Source organism: Heterocephalus glaber, unplaced genomic scaffold (genome assembly GCF_053883595.1).
Source record: "Heterocephalus glaber isolate CG9 unplaced genomic scaffold, H.glaber_assembly_v1.0 deba00001463, whole genome shotgun sequence".
NCBI lineage: Eukaryota > Metazoa > Chordata > Mammalia > Rodentia > Bathyergidae > Heterocephalus > Heterocephalus glaber.
Window position 1 is genome coordinate 11,667,290 of NW_028258310.1, and position 20,590 is coordinate 11,687,879.

The 20,590-nt window shown below is 37.9% G+C and overlaps 1 pseudogene; it reads right to left on the reverse strand.

Annotated features, from left to right (window-relative positions):
- Positions 1-16,068: 16,068 nt before the first annotated feature.
- On the reverse strand, positions 16,069-16,815 carry LOC101708232 (E3 ubiquitin-protein ligase RNF138 pseudogene; annotated as a pseudogene).
- Between the last annotated feature and the right edge of the window lie 3,775 nt (positions 16,816-20,590).

A 20,590-nucleotide genomic window follows, 5' to 3' on the forward strand; every position in this document is an offset into this window, starting at 1 on the left:
GGATTATGAAGAAAGAGAAAAAGGGAGGAAAGGGCAACTTACGAGTTTGGGGCTTGGCCAACAGGGTGAATGGTGATGTCATTACTTTCTATTGGGAACATAATAACAGGCTGGGGTTGTGTTAGAGGATCTATACTCAATTGGAAATCTGCTAGGTTAAGAGAATTGTGTAACATCTATGTGGAGATTTCTAGTATTCTGTTAGATATGGCACCTGCATTGCAAAAGAGAGACCTCAAGTGGAAATACAGAGTTGTATTATATGCAAAAAATGAAAATTACACATATTAAGGATATCATGTAAGATGTTCAAGGTCCTGTGAAATCTAATACTTAGAAAATAGAGAAACCAGTCCTTAGCACTTTGAAAATTGTCTTTGCTACCATCCTAGAATTATGGCTGCTACTGAAAGAGATAGTACTTTATGTGGACCTGTGCTAATTATTGTACATAAACATAGTTATTTTTGTAGTAGAAAAAATTGAGGACCAGAGAAGCAAAATATAGTGTAAGTAATTTTCTCATCACTGGGACAAAATATCCTTCACCTACAATTTAAAACAGGAGACATTTATTTGGCTGACAATTTCACATAATGCCATCCATGGTTTATTGGCTCCGAGTAACAAATGGCATGGTGGAAGAGCATAGTGAGTGGAAACCACTCAAATTATGGCAGCCAGGAAGCAGAGAGAGAATGGAGAAGATGGGACAAGAATATGTCTTCTAGGCTATGCCCTCTTTTGTGATAGATATTTGGATGTCCTCCAAAGCCTCACGTACTCAAAGGTGGGAATTTGGGGAGGTGATTGGACTCTGGAGGTGTTATAGCTAAATACGATATTAGGAGGTAGGTAGAAGAGGCAGATCAGTGGGAGCATAACCTTACAAGCTTTATCTCCCTTTCCAGTTCCTCTCTTCATATTCTCTGCATTCTGAATGTGTGAAATGAGCAGCTTTACTTTATCCAAGCCCTTCCTTTCTAGAGAGACTGAAAGCATTTCAAGTGAGTTTTTTGCTCCTGATTTTCAGTACAACTGTGGCTAAAAGCAGTACCCATGCTAAAGCTTGAACATTGGATGAACATCACCCTTAATCTCAGTCTCCTGCAAAGTCTCATGACATGTGCAAAACGTAGACAAATTTTCTGCCATAGCATAAACATGTGGTCTGGAGTTTAACTGCCAATGGAGTCTTTGTTCCCAATCTTTTAAGCCTAATCTTTACCACCTGCATGACTGTCAGCATCCTGATCTGAGCTCTGACTAGAATCCCCCATCAAGTTTAGCTTACAGCATTCTATGGCTGCTTCTCCAGCTGGGATGTTCAAACCTTCTGAAACTCCTCTTGTGAATAAGTTTCAAAGGCTTCTGGACCATATGGCCAAGTAGCATCAAAACAATGACCCCATTCCTGGTACCAAAATTCTGTCTTAGTCATTTTCTCCTTGCTGGGACAAAATAATCAACACCACAACTTAAGGAAAGAGAAGTTTACTTTGGTTCATCTTTCAGTCCATAGTCAGCTGGCTTCAAGGTAGAATGGCATGGCAGAGGAGAAGCTGCTCATGTTACAGCAGCCAGGAAGCAGAGAGCAAAAAGAAGAGCTGGGGAGGGAGATAAACCCACATAGACACTCTTATGGCCATGCCCCACCTTCTAACAGAAAGTCAGCTCTAAGCCCCTATAATCCAATCAACTTTCCAAAACCCCAACTATGAATGCATAGGGTCTTGGAGGGGGGAGCATCTAGTTATAAACCATAACACCCAGAGTGACCCCCCCCCCATCTAGGTCCCACTTCTGAACACAAGATTTTGGGGGACATTTTACATCTAAGTCATAACATATAGTAATTAGGATTATTACCCATGCAAGTAATCAAATCTCAATTTAAACTAGATTAAATAAATAAACATACTTGCTCAAATTGAAGGAAATATTTGATTCAGGTGTGGTTTCAACAAGAGGCTCAGAAAATGTTATTGAGCTGAAGTGCCTCTAGTTTTCATTCTTCTTTTCTCGACATGTTTACTGGCTTCTCTCTAAGGCTGGCTCAGTTTCATATCTAGATGACTACCACAATTCAAATCTTCACATGTTCCTGCCTTCAAGTCTAGTAAAGAGTAACCTTCATCCTTCAGAATCCCAATTATAGGCCTCAAGTCTTTTTTTGGGCTTTCTTAGGTCCTGTTTACTGCATTTAGAGGGATTGGTCCTGCCAGTTAATTGGGATGATGAAAGCCTACTGATAAGATTTGGGCAACTTGTCAACTCAAATAAAATATTAGGATTTCATAAGATAGGGTAGTGTATTCACAAGTGAAAAAACAGGTTACCAGAACCTAAGAAAATGTGCTGAAGATGGAAAAACAAAACTCAATAATCTCAGGATGAAAGGGTCCATCTGAGGTCACCCAGTTTGTTAGTATCAGGGCTAGAGCTAGATCTCAAGGGTTCCATGTACCTTTCTCACTCCCACACCCTTTTGCCACTTGCCTGATTTGTTTCTATAAATATTTCTGGACACTTATGGTGATTAGAGGTCAGGAATGTGTTAGAAAAAACAGTAGTGGTAAAAACTGCAGAGAGGTCCCAAGTCAGGCTCTTCCTCTGGCCCAAGGTCACAGGTCAGCCAAAGCTGAACTAGAGAGCAATAGAGAAAAGCTTTGCCCAGCTTGGCAGTAGTGATACAAAGGATTGGAAAAGCTGCTGGTGGCCACTGCCCTGGCCTGAGCTCTCCTGGCCTGAGAGAAGTCAGCCCTCAAAGGACATTTAAGACCTGTGAAAAGTTGACCCGCTTTCAATGGTTTCTAAAAACGACTTGAGGTCATTATTCACTGTCAAGTTACTCCATGTGACTTTGTCATTCTTTTCCCTGCCATCTCTGTCACAAAGTTTTGCAAGTGTTATGTCAGTTATTTTTAGAATAGCACAGGCCCTTGAGGATCATCACATCCAACTCTTGTTTTGCAAAACTGACAAAAGAGATTTGGTGTTTGAAAGTGAGTTAAGATCACAAACTTTCTATCAGCTTTATTGCTTGACCCTGGTCTCCTAAATCCTGAACATGGATTCTTCTTTTACTACCATATTCCTCTGAATGGTTTTAACAAGCTGTCTAAATGAACTCTGTCTCATTAAAGAGGCAAAATTTGTCTAAAAAATCAAGAATACTGGTTGTTTTTGCATTAGAAATAGAGTGGGTTCCCCCAACACCAAGAAGCAGAGCCACCTGCAACACTGAGGAGGTGAGCCATGAGAGCACCAATAGCACACACCCTCTCCCCCAACCCCCCACCCCACTGAAATTAGAAGACAAGTAAACAAGACTCAAAAACAGACTTCCAGATCAGCTAAAGCAACCTCAAAAGGAAATGAGATGGAACAATCTGATACTGAACAACCTGGACTCCCAGAACTGGCAACAAAAGAGGATCTGGAAAAAATGAAATCAGAAATAATTTCTCAGATAAAAGCAGAGACTGTGCCCATAGTGCAAGACATGATTAATAAATCTAGAGAGGACACAGAATGAAAAAATAGAGGAGCTGAGGAACATGATGGAATCCCAACACAGGAAACAAATGAAAACCATAAAACAAATACAAACAGATTTCCAGGAGATTAAAAACTCCATTGAAAGTCTACACACAAGAATGAGCCAATGTGAGGACAGAATTTCAGATATAGAAGATAAGATAGCAATTAGTGACCAGGAAAAGAAAAATTTCTTTAAAATAGTAAGGGATAGAGACAAATCAATCCAGCAGCCGCTAGATGATGCAAAGAAGAATAACATAAGACTGATTGGAGTCAGTGAAGAAACAGGAGAGAGTGCAGATAACATAAAAATCTATTCACAGAAGTGATGGCAGAAAACCTCCCAAAGAGGGCAAAAGACCTTAACATACAGATAAGGGAGGCATATAGGACTCCAACTATCCTTGGTCAAAAAATATCTACACATAGGCATATAATAGTTAAGATTCCAGAAACACAACAGAAGAACAAAGTTCTACAAGCAGTTAGAGAAAAGAAACAAATCACATACAAAGGAAATCCTACCAGAATCACAGCAGACTTCTCAATCCAAACCCTTAAGGCAAGAAGAGCTTGGAGTGATATATTTCAAGCCCTAAAGGAAAACAGCCTCCAACCCAGACTGATGTACCCTGCAAAACTTTCAAAAGTGATGGAGAAATAAGATACTTTCATGACAAAGAGCACTTTAGCAACTTCATGAATACCAAACCAGCACTGCAAAAAATTTTAGAAAATATCCTAGGAAAAAACAACCAGGATTGCAACCCCAGGAAGCCCAGTAGAACGAATCTATTGGGCATGACAAGAAATTAAAGCAAAGGGGGAGAATCCAACAAAAAGAAAAAGTCATGACAAAGATAAGTCAATACATACCAGTTATAACCATCAATGTTAATGGTCTCGATTCACCAATCAAAAGAAATAGACTGGCAGAATGGGCCAAGAAGCAAAATTCAACAATATGCTGCATACAAGAAACACAATTCAAAATGAAACTCATAGGCTAAAAGTTAAAGGGTGAAAAACAATACTCCATGGGACAGGAACCTGAAAAAAAGCAGGAGTAGCTATCCTCTTTGCAGATCAAGTGGATTTCAAACCAACACTGATTAAGAGAGACAAAAAAGGACACCACATCCTCGAAAAGGGAACAATCCAACAGGAAGAGATGACAATCATAAATATATATGCACCAAACACTAGTGCATCCAACTATATAAAACAAACACTAACGGACATGAAAAGTTATGTATGCACTAATACAATTGTAGTTGGGGACCACAACACCCCACTGTCACAAATAGATAGATCAACTAGACAAAAAATAAGTAAGGAAATACTAGAACTAAATCAAATTCTTGAACAAATGAACTTAACAGATGTTTACAGAGTGTTTCACCCCACAAAATCAGAATACACATTCTTCTCAGCTGCACATGGGTCATTCTCAAAAATAGACCACATACTCAAACACAGAACATGTTTAAATAAATGCAAAGGAATTGAAGTTATCCCCTGTATATTATCAGACCATAGTGCGATGAAATTGGAGATCCATAGCAAAAGAAACTCAAAAAATTTCATAAACACATGGAAATTGAACAACACACTTCTGAATAAGCAATGGGTCACAGAGGAAATTAAAGAAGAAATCAGACAGTTCCTTCAATTAAATGACAATGACAATACAACATATCGCAATCTATGGGACCCAATGAAAGCAGTCTTACGAGGGAAATTCATAGCAGTGAATATGCATATTAGGAAAACAGAATGAGCTCAATTAAACAACCTGATGCTGAACCTCAAACTACTAGAAAAAGAAGAGCAGGACAAACCCAAAGCTCATACAAGCGAGGAAATTATAAAGATCAGAGGAGAAATCGATGCAATGGAGACTAAGAGAACAATACAAAAAATCAATGAAGCCAAGAGTTGGTTCTTCGAAAGAATCAACAAAATTGACAAACCTTTAGCCAAAGGAACCTTGTCAGAAAAAGGAAAGAAAAGGCCCAAATCCATGCAATGAGGAATGAAAAGGGTGAAATTATAACAGACCTAGCCGAAATCCAGAGGATCATCAATACCTACTTCCAGAACCTATATGCCAATAAGATGAAAAACACAGAAGAAATGGACAGATTCCTAGATACATATGAATTATCAAAGTTGAACGAAGAAGACCTAAAAATTCTAAATAACCCAATATCAACTAATGAAATTGAAAATGTAATTAAAAACTTTTCAACTAAGAAAAGCCTGGGCCCTGATGGCTTCACTGCTGAATTCTTTTTTTTTTTTCCCCATTAAATTTATTGGTACATTTTTGGTATAAAATACAATTACATTCATCATTGGGATCTTGTACCATTACATGAGTTTCTTGGTTCTTTTTTTTCCCCTTCCCCTGCCCTCCCTTCACCCCCCCCCTTCCCTATTTGCGAAGACCTTGTTTCCAGTTTTTCCTTTTCTCATAATTTTTCTTTTCCCTTTTTTCCTTTCCCCTACCCCTCCCAATTCCCCTGCTCCTTTAGACCTTTACTTCCTGTTACACAATATCAATTATACTTTTTAAAAATTATAATATTAAGATCTAGGAGACATTACCACAGATTTTACAGAATTTAAAAGGATATGGAAAGCATATTACAAAAATCCATTTTGAAATAAATTTGACAACTTCTAAGAAGTAACTTGGAAGACAAATTAATGAAACTAACTCTGGAGGAAATATAAAATTTGAATAGCACCTATTAAAGAAAGTATATTCCTAGCTTGAAAACCTACCTATATGACAACAGCAGGCTCATATACATTTTAACTGATGTATTATATCAAACAATTAAAGCAGAAAAAAGAAGGAACACTTCTCCCCTCATTTTAGGAACTCAACATTGTGCTAAATCTAAAACTGGATAAAGATAATAGAAGAAAAAGTATGAACATAGATAGAAATTTGTTTAACAAAACAAACTATTAGAAGTCAGATCTGGCAGTATGTAGAGAGTGGTTTTGTTATAGGGATGACAGTGTTGGTTCAGCATTGGAAGATTCACCCCCAAAAGTCATCATTTTAACAGAGGAAAGGAAAAAGCCATATGATCCTGTCACTAGTTGGAGAAAAAGTATTGGACTAAATTCTACAGCTATTCATGGTAAAAGCTATCAGGAGACCAGAAGTAGAACAGAACTTTCTCAACATATTAAAGACATGTACTCCATACTTCCAGTGAGAATGCCTTGTATGAATGGAGAAGATACAATGCTTTCTCCTTAAGGTGGGGAATAAGGGCAGATATGCTTACTCTTTATCTGTCCATTAAACTTTGAAACCTAGGCCCCACCAAAATAGTCTGGCAATAAAATAACACAATTAGGATAAGGCTGGCAAGGTAGAAGCAAAATCTTTATATGTAGATGAAATGATCATCTACAGAGAAAATACTAAGAAATCTCTAGGAGCCCCTACAACTTGTATTTGAATTTGGCAGGATTAGAAAATACAAGGTATATCTAAAAATTCAGGTCTGTGTATACTTGCTATAAATGAAGAATTGGATATTGAAATTTAAAAGTTATGTAGGAGTTCAAAGGACCTAGAAAAGTTAAAAAACAAAACAAAACAAAAACAGTGTTGGAAGACATTTAGTACCTAATTTTAAGACTTCTTCTAAAGCTACAGTAATCAAGGCAGTGTTGGTGTAAGGAAAGATATATAGATCATTGGAATAAAACAGAGAATCTAGAAATAGAGCCACACATATATGGTCCACTGAGTTTTGAAAGATTATTCAACATTAGCATTTTATAGAATATAAACTCAATTCAAGAGCCGAGGAAAAGATAGTGTTTTCAGCAAATGGCACTAGAACACCTGGTATCCGTATATAAAAAATTAACTTCAACCCTTTATTTCCATACATGAAAATAACTTGAAGGGATCTAAGAACCTAAGTAAGAAAGCCTAAAATTATAAAACTCTAAGAAGAAATTATAAGAGAAAATGTTTATGAATTCAGAGTAGGCAAGAACTACCTAGGATACAAAAGGCATGATATACAAAAGAAAAAAATTGATAAATGAGATACCATCAAAATTTACAACTTTAAATGACATCATTCAAATGAAAAGTAGTCCTTAAACAGACCATATTTACAATGCATATAACCTATGATGAGGATATATTTTCCTGTTCACTAATTGCAATCTTTTCTTCTGTATCTGAAATTCTATCCTCACATTGGTTCATTCTGCTACACAGACTTTTGATGGAGTTTTTAATCTCCTGGAAATCTGTTTGCATCCATTTTATGGATTCCATTTGTTTCCTATGTTGGGATTCCATCATGTTCCTCAGCTCCTCTATTTTTTTTCTGTGTCCTCTCTAGATTTATTAATCATGTCTTGCATCATGAGTAAAATCTTTGGCATTATCTGAGTAATTATTTCTGATTTCATTTTTCCCAGATCCTCTTTTGTTGCCAGGTCAGAGGGTCCAGGTGTTTGAGTATCAGATTGTTCCATCTTGTTTCCCTTTGGGGTTGCTGTAGGTGATCCAGAAGTCTGTTTTTGAGACTTGGTTATGTGTCTTCTCATTTCCACGGGGGTGGGGGGCAGTTGGTGCTTCTGGTGCCCCCGCAGTTCACCTTCTCTGCCCTAGGAACTTGGGATCTCACTGCTGAATTCTACGAGATATTTAGAAAGGAACTACTGCCATTCCTGTTTAAACTCTTCAATGAAATTGAAAGGGAAGCAATACTCCCAAATTCATTCCTGGAAACAAGCATCACCTTGATCCCCAAAGCAGAGAAACACCCAACTGAAAAGGAGAACTATAGGCCAACCTCACTGATGAACATAGATGCAAAAATCCTTAATAAGATACTGGCAAATGGAATGCAGAAGATCATCAAGAAGATGATCCAGGGATGGTTCAATATACGAAAATCAATCAATGTAATACACTATATCAATACAGCCAAGGACAAAAACCATATGATTATCTCCATAGATGCAGAAAAAGCATTTGACAAAACCAAACATGCATTTATGATAAAAACCCTACAAAAAATTGTTATAGATACTCTCTACCTCAATCTGATAAAAACCATCTATGAAAACCCAACAGCCAATATCATACTAAATGGTCAAAAATTGAAATCCTTCACACTAAAATCAGGATCAAGACAAGGATGTCCACTATCACCACTCTTGTTCAATAAAGTTTTGGAAACATTAGTCAAGGCAATCAGACAAGTGAAAGAAATAAAAGGAATAAAGATAGGAAATGAAGAAGTCAAATTGTCATTATTTGCAGATGACATGATACTCTATATAGAAGACCCCAAGAACTCCACCAAAAGTCTTCTAGACTTAATAACCAAATTCAGTCAAGTAGCTGGTTACAAGGTCAACACACAAAAGTCAATAGCTTTCCTCTACACCAATGACAGACTCATTGAGAGAGAAATAGGGCAAATAATTCCTTTCACAATAGCATCCAAAAAACTGAAATACCTAGGAATCAACCTAATGAAAGAAACCAAAGACCTCTTCTCAGAGAACTATAGCAGTCTGAAAAGAGAGATTGAAGATGATATCAGAAAATGGACAGACATCCCCTGCTCCTGGGTAGGAAGGATCAATATAGTGGAAATGGCCATACTTCCAAAACTGCTATATAGATTTAATGCAATTTCAATTGAGATCCCAGCAGCATGCTTCATGGACCTTGAGAAAACAATCCAAAAATTCGTTTGGAACAAGAAGACACCCAGAATAGCAAAAGCAATTCTAGGTAACAGAGACATGGCAGGGGGTATCACAATCCCCAACCTACAACTATACTACAAAGCTACTGTGACAAAAACAGCATGGTACTGGCAAAGAAACAGACTTGAGGATCAGTGGAACAGATTAGAAGATGCAGAAACAACTCCAGACACACTCAGCCATCTCATCTTCGATAAAGGAGCCAAACACCCTCACTGGAGGAAAGATAGCCTCTTTAATAAATGGTGCTGGAAAAACTGGGTTTCAACTTGCCAAAGATTAAAACTAGACCTATGTCTCTAGCCATGCACTAAACTAAAAATCGAAATGGATTAAAGATCTAAGTATTAAAATAAAAACTCTGAGCCAGTTGGAACAGAGGTTAGGTAGAATCCTTGAAGACATCGGTGTAGAAAAAGATTTTATGAACAAAACCTCAGTTGCCCGTGAACTAGCACAAACAATCAACAAGTGGGATCTCTTCTTATTAAAAAGCTTCTTCACAGAAAGAGAAACCACCAGCAGTGTGGAGATACAACCCACAATGTGGGAAAAAATTTTCACCTGCTGTTCCTCAGACACTGGTCTACTATCTAGAATCTATAAAGAACTTAAAAAATCAGACCTCCCAAATTTAGAGAACAAATCCAAAAATGGGCATCTGAAATGAACACACATTTCTCAGAAAAAGATGTAAAAATAGCAAATAAACATATGAAAACATGTTCAACATCACTGGTCATTTAAGAGATGCAAATGAAAACAACCTCACCCCAGAAAGAATGGCTGTTATCATGAAATCAACAAATAACAAATGCTGGCAGGTCTGTGGCGAAAGAGAAACACTGCTCCACTGCTGGCAGGAGTGTAGACTGGTGCAACCATTGTGGAAATCAGTATGGAGATACCTCAAAGAACTAAAAGTAAAGGTCCCATTTGACCCAGCTATTCCCCTGCTGGGTATCTTCCCCAAAGAATTAAAAGAATCATACCACAGTGATATATGTACACCCATGTTCATAGCAGCACAATTTGTAATAGCTAAAACTTGGAAGCAGCCCAATTGCCCATCAACTGGAGACTGGATAAAGATGATGAGTTTTTTTTTTTTAAAGTAGAGTACTACTCAGCCATAAAAAATGAGAAATTAGAGACATTTGTAGCTAAATGGATGCACATTGAGGTGATACTCTTAAATAAAATAAATAGGACACACATGTATAAGTACCAAATAGTTTCTCTTGTGTGAGAAACTGAATGTGTAAATAAGGATCAAAATGTATAATAGATTATGTGAAATTGGAAGAAAACGTCCAAAGGGGAAGGGGAAGTCTTTGTAGATAGGGAGTGGAGGAGGTGTTGAAGGGAGGGCAGGGGGATAGGGAAAAAAAATAAGAACCAAGATATATTATGTAAAGGTACAAATTCCCAATAATGAATGTCAGTATATTGTATACTTAAAATGTACCAATAAAATTAATGAAAAAAAAAAAGAAATACAGTGGATTCCCAAGGAAGATTTGCAAGTTGGTCTCTGCAAACTCAGGAACAGTTTCCCTAGAAAGATGGTTTTGTTCCTTTAAAGTTTTCCCATCTCACTCTCAAAGTCCATGGATTGTGAGATAATACACACCATGGTGAAAAGTAGTAGGTTATGATTGTTAATTCCTGCTTCTACTCTTATGGGCTGGTTAGCAAAATTGCTTTGGCACTTCTTTAAAGAAAGGCTTTGGAGACCACCTCAGGATGCTTACTTTTAGAGAATTTTCTTGCAGTTGGTCTAGCATCCACTTTCTTTGCAGTTTGAAGGATGGCATCACTTTCCTTCAGGGCTGGTTTCAAGGGCTTGTAATTTGGCCAAGGGACCCACACATTTATACTTAAGCATAAATAACTTAAAGAGCAAAATAAAAGATAGATGACAGGAAACAGGGAGGGAGATCTTTTGCAGATAGGAATAGGATGTAGGGATGGAGGGAGAGGAGTGGGAAAAGAGGGAAGGGGCAATATAAAGGACTAAGAAGTGATATGTTTATGTGCCAACTCCCCAGGATGGATGTATTCATTCTGTACCACAAATAAGTACTAATAAAAAAGGTCACAACAAGCACAGAATAAGTGTTACACCTACTACTGAGCCAATGGGGATGCCCTCAGCCCCTGGAGCTGTTTTCTGTCAAACCAAAATGTACTTGGAGCACAAAAGGAAGATAGCTGCAATCTAATGAACACCAATGACTCAGAATCTCTCTGGCTCATGTTACTTCCATGGATAGTAGCCTATCTAGCTTCCGTGTAGGCTGAAGAGGATGACATAGAAGTAAGGGAAAAGTTCTTCCTTGCACATCAGTGAGCCAACGGTGCAGAGTTGGCAGGAGGTGCACAAAGCCAAAAGTGAAATTAAAATGGTTGTGTTAGGTTGCTTCAGCATTTCCACTGTTCTGGAATGGAGGAAATTCACATACACTGTGAGCTGCAAAATGCAGCATTAGTGACTCTTCATCATCTTCAATGTTCTTATATTTGTCTCTCAGACTAACACTGAACGATATAGAGTTGAACGGTAAAATGCATCTTAACAGTTTTAAATTTTAATTTTTCTTAGTTTCACATCAAACAGCAAATACAATATAAAACACCAGGATGAATTGACAGCAAGTCCGTGGGAAGGGAAAAGCTTTATACAATATCACTGATGACACTTTCTCTCCTCCCTGTGCTTTGTGAACAAGGGAAACCACAGTTTGATTTTGCAAAGGAGTCACTATTATGTAGTTATCCTTGCCATCTTAGTATTTTACTTCTTGAGTTCCATTACTTGGATAGAATAACTCGAACATAATTGCTATTTTAATCTATTGCTGGGGCCTAATCAGTTTTCTTTCACATATTAAGTTGTTACTTTCATTTAATAATATTTAATTTCTACAGGGCTGCATTAGTCTGCGTGGACTGCCATAATAAAATACTACAGACTGACTGGCTTAAGTAACAGAAATTTATTTTTGCACAGTTCTGGAGGCTTCAAGTCCAGGGTTAAGGTATGGGTAAGCTGAGTTGCAACTGGGGCTTTTTATTCTTGTCTTGCAGACAGTCACCTTCATTCTGTGGCTTAGCATGATAATTTTCTGTGTGTGCCCATCCCTGCATCTCCTCCCTGGGCCCAAATGTCTTTTCTCCTCAATTTGATTGGGCTTGCTTAGGACCTACCAATACGATCTCAATTAATCTCAACTATCTCTTTACAGGCCATGTCTTTACATGTAGTCACATGCTCAGGTGGGAGGGGATAGAGTTTCAACATAAGAATTTGAATATAAACACAATTCAGCCCATAACAAGGACTCCTACAATTTTTCTTTTTTTATAGAAGTCTTGAGGAAGCATCCAGTGGTCACATTTTGCAAAGTCATTCTTTCATTAATTTAACAAATATTCAGTGAGCATTTATTAAGTTTCAATCACTGACCTAGAACCTTAAAATGTAACAATAAAGAATGCAGATAGATACCTGCTAACATGGGAAATTAGTTGTAGTAAGAGAGAGAGAGAAAAGTAATTAAACAAATACAACCATTACAGACTCTGAGAAGTACAAAGCAACATAATACATACCATGCATACCTTGCAATTTCTCTTATACGAGAAATCTGAAGTATAAATAATTTAAAAAGCAAAATAAAAGACAATAGGAAACGAGATACACAGATCTTTTGCAGATGGAAAGGGGAAGAGGGTAAGAGGGAGAAAGGAAGGAGGAAAGGGAAGGGGAAGTAAAAAGGTGGAAGATATGATATGTAAATACACCAAGTCCCTATGATGAACGTATTCATTAAGTATTACAAACATGCACTAATAAAAATATATGGCAAACAGGAAAAGTAAAAATAAAAAGCAGAAGCATAAATGCTTAATGACCTTTCAAAAAGATAATACACGCAGTGATATGATTGCAAATGAAATGGGTAATACTTGATAGGATCATCAGGGAGGGCCTCCAGAGGAGGAGATAGCGTGGTTAAACAACAAGGAAGGTTTTCTAATGCAAAGAACTAGGGAGAGGAAAGAGCTCAGTAGAAGAAATAGCAAATGTAAAGGGCCAGAAGTGGGAAAGAGTTTAACATGCTGAGGATAGTGACGCAATGTCGTGTAGTTGGAGGGTACAGCTTAGTTAGTGCGTCGAATGAAGAAGCAGCAGCAGGATGGCGCAGGGCCCTCTCAGCCTCATTCAACTATGGCACACATTCAGGGTACAACGGGGAGCCACAGAGGGCTTACTCTGAGAGGAGCAAGGACGGTGGCGTGATGCGCTTTGCGGTGTGGAGGATGAATCCGCAGAGCGAAGGAGAAAACGAGTCCTTTTGGGGGTTCAGCGACTGGGTGCACTCACCTGCCTCCCTTGTAGTAGGATTGCATAGGGACAGACCCTGCATTCCAGTCCCATTAACGTGGAGGAGGGCGCCCTCTGCTGTTCCGAGTTCTTCTTAAACCGGATTAGAAGGCAGATCTAACAGAAAAGGAACCTTCTCAGACCTTGACCAGAAAATGTACAGAAAATTTTCAGTTACATTCCCAAATGCATACCAACATTTTTCTTAATGAGAGAAGAGGCAAGGGGAAGCTCCAACCAATAGTATGAATGTTCTTCTGAAAGCTGGGTTAAAAATGAAAGAGATGAGTCCTTTTATTTTTCAGGATGATCGATCACTTTACTTTTTTCTAAAAAGTTGTATGTGCTCATCGTGAAGCAATTCAGGCATGCACAAACAAAAAGGAAAAGCAGACTGCTCCAGATTTTGCTATTTAGAAATTACAATTATTAACAGTCAACAAATGTTTAGGTATCTCTCTGTGCACGTACATGCACATACAGTGGATCCTCAAGTTAAGACCAGCCTGCCATAGGAACAATGGGTTAATTAGGTTAATGGAAGATTCATCTGCCTCTTGTTATCTATAGCATATAGTCAGGTAAACATCCAGATTTCAGCTGTATTGACTTACAGCCAACTTGAGTTACAACTAGCCCTCAGGAACCAATCGAGTTCATAAGTCAAGGGTCCACTGTATTTTTGGATAAAAATGGCCTCAATATAGATACCTGTACAGATAAAAATTTACCAAAGCAATGTAAAAGACAGGTTTTTAAAATATACACTTTTTAATTTTAGATGGTATGGAATATCTTGGTGTTATAAAGTGGGTCAGCAAACATTTTCTGCAAAGGATTAGACAGTAAATATTTAAAGCTCTGTGGGCTAAAACATCTTGCTCATAAAGATTCAGCTCTGGTGTTACACTGTGAAAGCAGGCAGAGAAAATATGCAAATGAATAAACGTGGTTGTGCTACAGTAAATCTTTATTTTATTTTATTTTATTTTTTTCAAAATTAACACCTTTATTAATCAAGTTTAAAAAAATGTTCACTGTAGAAAAGTCAACAAGGGTTTTAAGAGAAACAAAATATATCTTTTTATATAATATATGTATATATTAGCAGCAAACTACTTCTGAGATTTTATGATATTTTAGTTATTTATTTTAAAGAAAGCATAAACATTGTATATTAGTATGGAATGCCAGCAAATCCACTCTTCATCCATTATTCTGTAATTTGGGGCCTTCTACAAAATACTTTAGGATTCACATTACTGAATACTATGAACAAATCTCATTTTGACTAAAAATTAGTGAAACAGTGGCTAGTAAAAATCAACCAGTTGCACATTATTCTTGAGAATAACAAATGAGCACCATATACAGATAACTGTGTGTAAACTCAGTTTTTAAGATGTAACAGCAGCCAACTATTCCATTTAACATTTGTTAACATTTGTTAACATTTAACATTTTAAAAATTCAGTGACATATAAAATTTTAATCAAATCAGATAAACACTTCAATCCTATATTGCTTTTCCATTTTTAAAATCCTTAATAGAAACTTATAAATAACCTGACAAATGGCCTGCAAAGATGTATATGTAATGTATATATGTACACATACAAAAATGTATCTTTAGCTTTGAATGCATTTCTTTAAACATCTTATTTCTCTGTAAATATATTACCACCTGAAAATTTCTACTGTAAGTTTCACCGTAGCTATTGAGAAACACTGACTATTGAAAGTTCCGAGGCCAAAGAACTGTTATTCAGCTTGGTATGTATCAGGCTTACAAATTCATCAAACAAGATTGAAATGACCAGCTGCCCATCAAGAAATACATTTTTGTCTTGACATAACCTGCTAATAGCAAAAAGAAAATATCTTTAAAATGATCTTTCAGTTTTTAAACTTTAATTACTAAAAAAATTTCTCACTAGTTATAAAAATACTAAATGTTATATAAATACAATTTTTTCATAGTTGAATTCATCGGCTAGAATGTATTTTTAAGAACTTCCTTTGGATTATTCTATTTAGCACTTCAAGGTTCCATTCTGCAACTTTGACAAGTGGCTCAGATTTGTTAGGTTTGCATCAATTGCATCTTTCAGAATTTGCTGTGTTACTTGTATACAAAAAAGTAAATGGGAGGAATTGCACCAAATTTCAAAAGCAACATAGTAATGAAAAATCCAATCATATGCAATATAAAAAAGATGAAGTACAACCTTTTGCATGCTTTTAAAGTAATATTGTAACTTTCATTTTTTTTAACTTGTCAAGAGGATGAAGTAAAACTTTTAGGTGGCCCACTTTTATTTTTCAATTAAAAAATTTAAATAGACTGAATTACTTTTATTAATATACACATCAATTTATTGAAATGATGATTTCATGTAATTTTCCCCTTAAACATGGCACTTGCAGGTACAAAGATGCAGAGATGTCTACAGACTTTAGATGTTTACTTGAAAAGGTTCCTCAACAGCAGTTTGATACTGGGTTTCCTCATCTAGCTGAAGATTCACAGGTACTATCTGAAATAGGTGGTTACTATTACAGTGATCCAGTAAGCGCTGTCTGGTAAAATTGGACTCTTGACACAAGGGACACTTAAAGGTGGGATCCCCAGAAGAACTTGTATTCTCTTGGTAAGAGTCTGTATTACCAGATGTGGATGTTTCACTCCTATTACTGTCCCCTACAGAATCTTGAGAAATCTGAAAGTTTGGAATGATAGAGGACGCTCCATATTCATCCTGATACTTCTTACAAGATTTGTAATGATGTCTCATATGATAAAACTTAATCTGTTTCCCACAGCATCTGCAGCTACCAGAAAACTTTCGCATGATATTTTCAAGATCTAAGGCCCGTTCTGGACACGCTCTTTCTCTTCTAGTCACATTTCCACGACACAAGGGACAATGTATTCCACTTTCTCTCATTGCAGTCAGGAAACATTTTCTACAGAAAACGTGCTGACAGGCCGCGGTCCGCACGGGCGTTTTGAGCACCTCCCGACAGACGGGACAGTAGAAATCGTCTTTGGTGTAAGTGTAGGAAGTGGCCGCGGAGAGCTCTTCAGCCATAGCGAGGGGTGGGGAGCAGGGTGATGGCGGCGGCCGAGGTGGCGGGGGCGGCCCGGCCCCGACTCCTTCGGAACCCCGCGGCGGCGCTGTGGGTCGAGCTACTTCTCCGTCGCGGCTTGGTAGGGAGACGGCCCCGCGCCTCTGTCGGGCTTCTAGTCCGGCTTTGCTGCCCTCGCCACCAAGGCCCGGGGAAAAAGGAAGGCGGCGTGAGCAGCGCTCCTCGGCCCGGAACGAGACCGCACCTGAGGCTCAGGGGGCACCGGGATCACACTGCCTCCGCCAGCAGCTCTCCCGTGGCCTCTCGCCGCCCGCACCCTGCCGGCCGGGTCATCAAACTCAACAGGCCCGCGGGCACCCGGCCCGGAGAGCGGGTGCGGAGGGGCCCCAATCTTTATTTTATTTTATTTTTTTGGTACCAGGGATCGAACTCCAGTCCTTACACTTGCGCAGCAGGCGGCGAAACCACTGAGCTAAATCCCCGGCCCAATAAATCTTTATTTACATAAACAGGGTAGAGTAGGTCTGGCCTGCAGTTGTAATTTGCTGACCTGTGCTACCTAAGATAAGAGAACTGCTTTGTGGACTCATCCTTCCACCCCACTGCTCTCCAAATTTTCCTTTTATTATTTTCACTTTGTAAGGACTTCATGTCCACACGGGATTAGCCTTAGCTGTGAAATGAATGAAGCATTGTGTTCCATGCTTATCCTTTTAATGACAGTTTTTCCCTTCATATGATTTTTATTACCTATTATTCACCTCTTGTTCAACTAGGATTATTTGTTAAGTAGTTCTGTTAAATTGCTTCAAGAGATTGTGTTTGCCAAGATCTTTCATGTCGGGAAATAAATCTCTTTTTAGCTCCATATTGAGTGACACCTGGCATGGTGTAATATTTTTTGATAACGCTGCTTCTCTCAGAAGTTTGTTGTGGTCACTCCATTGTTTCCGGGCACCGAAGTTGCTGTGGCAAAGCCTTAAAACCACCTGACTTTTCTCCCTCTAGTGGCTGCTTGCTCTTTTTCTGCCTGAATGTCTGAAGAATTTTTTTCTTTGTCCTTAATATTGAACAATTTAACTAAGGGATTTTCACTTGAGATAACTCTGCATCAAGTTTTCCTGACATAACGTGTACCTTTTCAATCTTTGAATACCACTTTTCCTGTCAGTATAGTTCTTAAATTATGTGTTTCAGTGAATTCTTTCTGTTTTTCCTTATACTCTAATGATGCCAATTATCCTCATGTTGGATAATTTTTTTCTGTCTGTATCTTTTATTATTTTAACTGCTTTGTCTTTTCATTCTCCATTTTTTGTGATTATCCCCAGCCATCTGTCTGTGCCTTATTTTACTCATGTCAGCTTCATTTTACTCTTTCTATTTATAACCTATTACCTTTATTACAACTTTGTTTTACATCTCAATTTGTTTTCTTAAATCTATAATACCTTCTTTTATCTTAATCAATTGTTTTATATTTTCTTTTACAGGTGTTTTTAAAAATTAAATTCATGTTCTTAATAAACTCTTCTTATAAAGAAACATTCAAAAAAGAACCCACATTTCACATTTGGATTTTCTTTGCAGCCTGATTTTTTTTTTTTGGTCTCTTTCTTTGCTTGTTGTATCACTCATCCTCATCATTAGAAGGTTTGCATAATTTTTACACTATTTCACTTTGCTCTTGTTTAACAAGGAGCAGCTTTGTTTACAATTTCTCCAAGATAGTGTAGATATATTCTCCTCAGTACCCTTTTCCACTCCATCTGGAACCATTTTGCCTTCTCTTCATCAAGGTATTGGTGTGAAAACTGAGTGGAGCTGTCAATGCATTTTTCTTCAGTTAAAGAATACTTTTGGAATTCTCAGTATTTTGTTGACTAACCTAAAAGATTATGGTTTCTGGGGGTACCCCTTCCTTCTCTGGTTGCTGCTGATGAACTATTCGCTTTTAAAAATAACCATTTCATCAGGTACAGAAAGAAACTTTTGTGATCTTGTTTTATTCTGCTATCTTTACATTAAAGTTAGGTATTGAAGCAAGAGCCTGGTACATTTTTTTAGAAGGAAACAGGCCAGGTGATATTTAAGATTCTTTTTCACTTTACATTCTGAGACATGACTAATGTGATTTCAGGGGTTGCCCAACCATGGAAATGATCATAAAGTTCAAGGGCAATTTAATACTAAGAAGCATTGCAATGTTTAGACCATTAGAGGGCAGATTTTGGCTACAATTTGAGGTAGTCTCATGCCACAATAGTAGGTAATTACTATTGTTGAATGAATTCTACTGGAATTCACTTAAAGTTTTGCAAAAAAATATGTGAAAATGGAGGTGAGATTATCTGGCAGCCAGGGGTTACTCATTGGTAACAGAGTCTTTCTCTTGTCAGATGGATTCATTTGCAGTTAGGAGCTCAGGTTTGTCAGTCTCTGAGGTTGTCCACACTTGAAAACTCTTAGAGCACACCTCAATCCTCGGTCACCTGTGTTGTTTCCACCTGGAATACAGAAAAGTGAAGTGGCTTGCCTGGCTGGAGTTCCAGTTACCCAGATCATATGGAAAAGATCAGAGACATACCTGTTGCTCAGAGGGCTTCTGTGCTTTCCATAGCTCTCTCTGAACCAGGCAGCTCTTGCAACACTGCATTTTCAAAATTGAGGCCATAAGAGACTCAGTACCACCAAGAAACAAGTCAGAGTCTTCGCTTTAGCCCCTCTGGTTCGGAATCACTACTCTGGACAGTCTTTAGCAGCCTAAGGTGTCTTTTCAAGAGACATGGAAACCTGTCTTTTCAGGTTATGTGTCTCTCAGACTGGGTCTTGCTGCTGAAACTGTCATTTTCCAGCACAAACTTTCAGTCTGCTGTCCATCAAATTCCTCCTCACACTGTTCATCGTGCTAATCAACAATTTCAAGACTTGTCCTTCCCCGGGCTCTATCCTTGGTTTTGACTCTTTGGTGAGACTTTTAATCATATATCTGCAAGATGTTTAATCATATGGCTGCTCATCAGTGTACACAGAAAAACTCTGAACTTGAAAAGTCAGCCAAGCACTGTCAAAGATTTCTGAGAACCATATAAAATGTTCTTTCAGTAACACAGTGAAACAAACTGGGAATATCTTTACTGAGGCTGAGTCCTGAAAGAGAAGAGAATTTTTCTCATGTAGATTTAGCTTAGACTGTCCCAGAGAAATCAATTTCTTCTTGGGGGCTATTTGGCTTAAGTATTATCATTCTATTATCACAAAAGCAGATTCTTCTAACAAATAGCAAGAAGGCTCATGTTCTTTTTTGGCTGGGGTATAAACATGGGCTGGAGTCAGCGTGCTTAGGTTTATTTTGAATCAAATTGTTTAGTGCCCTCCAACATATGTTAATACTGGATAAACATTTTCTACCACTGTAGCTTCCTTGTTTAGATTTCAGCATAGAGGAATGGTATATTCTCGTGTGTTTGTGTGCGGTGCTGGAGTTCAAATCCAGGGCCTCATGCCTGCTAGGTAAGTGCTCTACCACTGAACCACATCCCTTTTTTTTGGTACTGGGGATCAAACTCAGGACCTTGCACTTGCGAGGCAGGTGGCCGAACCACTGAGCTAAATCCCTGGCTGAACCACATTCTTGACCAAGGAGATATGTAGTCTTTTTGTGATTCATCCTATGGAAGCAATAAAGTGGGCCTTAGAGGAAGAGATGACATTGCTTATTTATTCTCTGGCGCTAAAGGGAGTAAGAACTTGGACTCCAGGGTCAAAAAAACCAAAAATATACAAACCTCT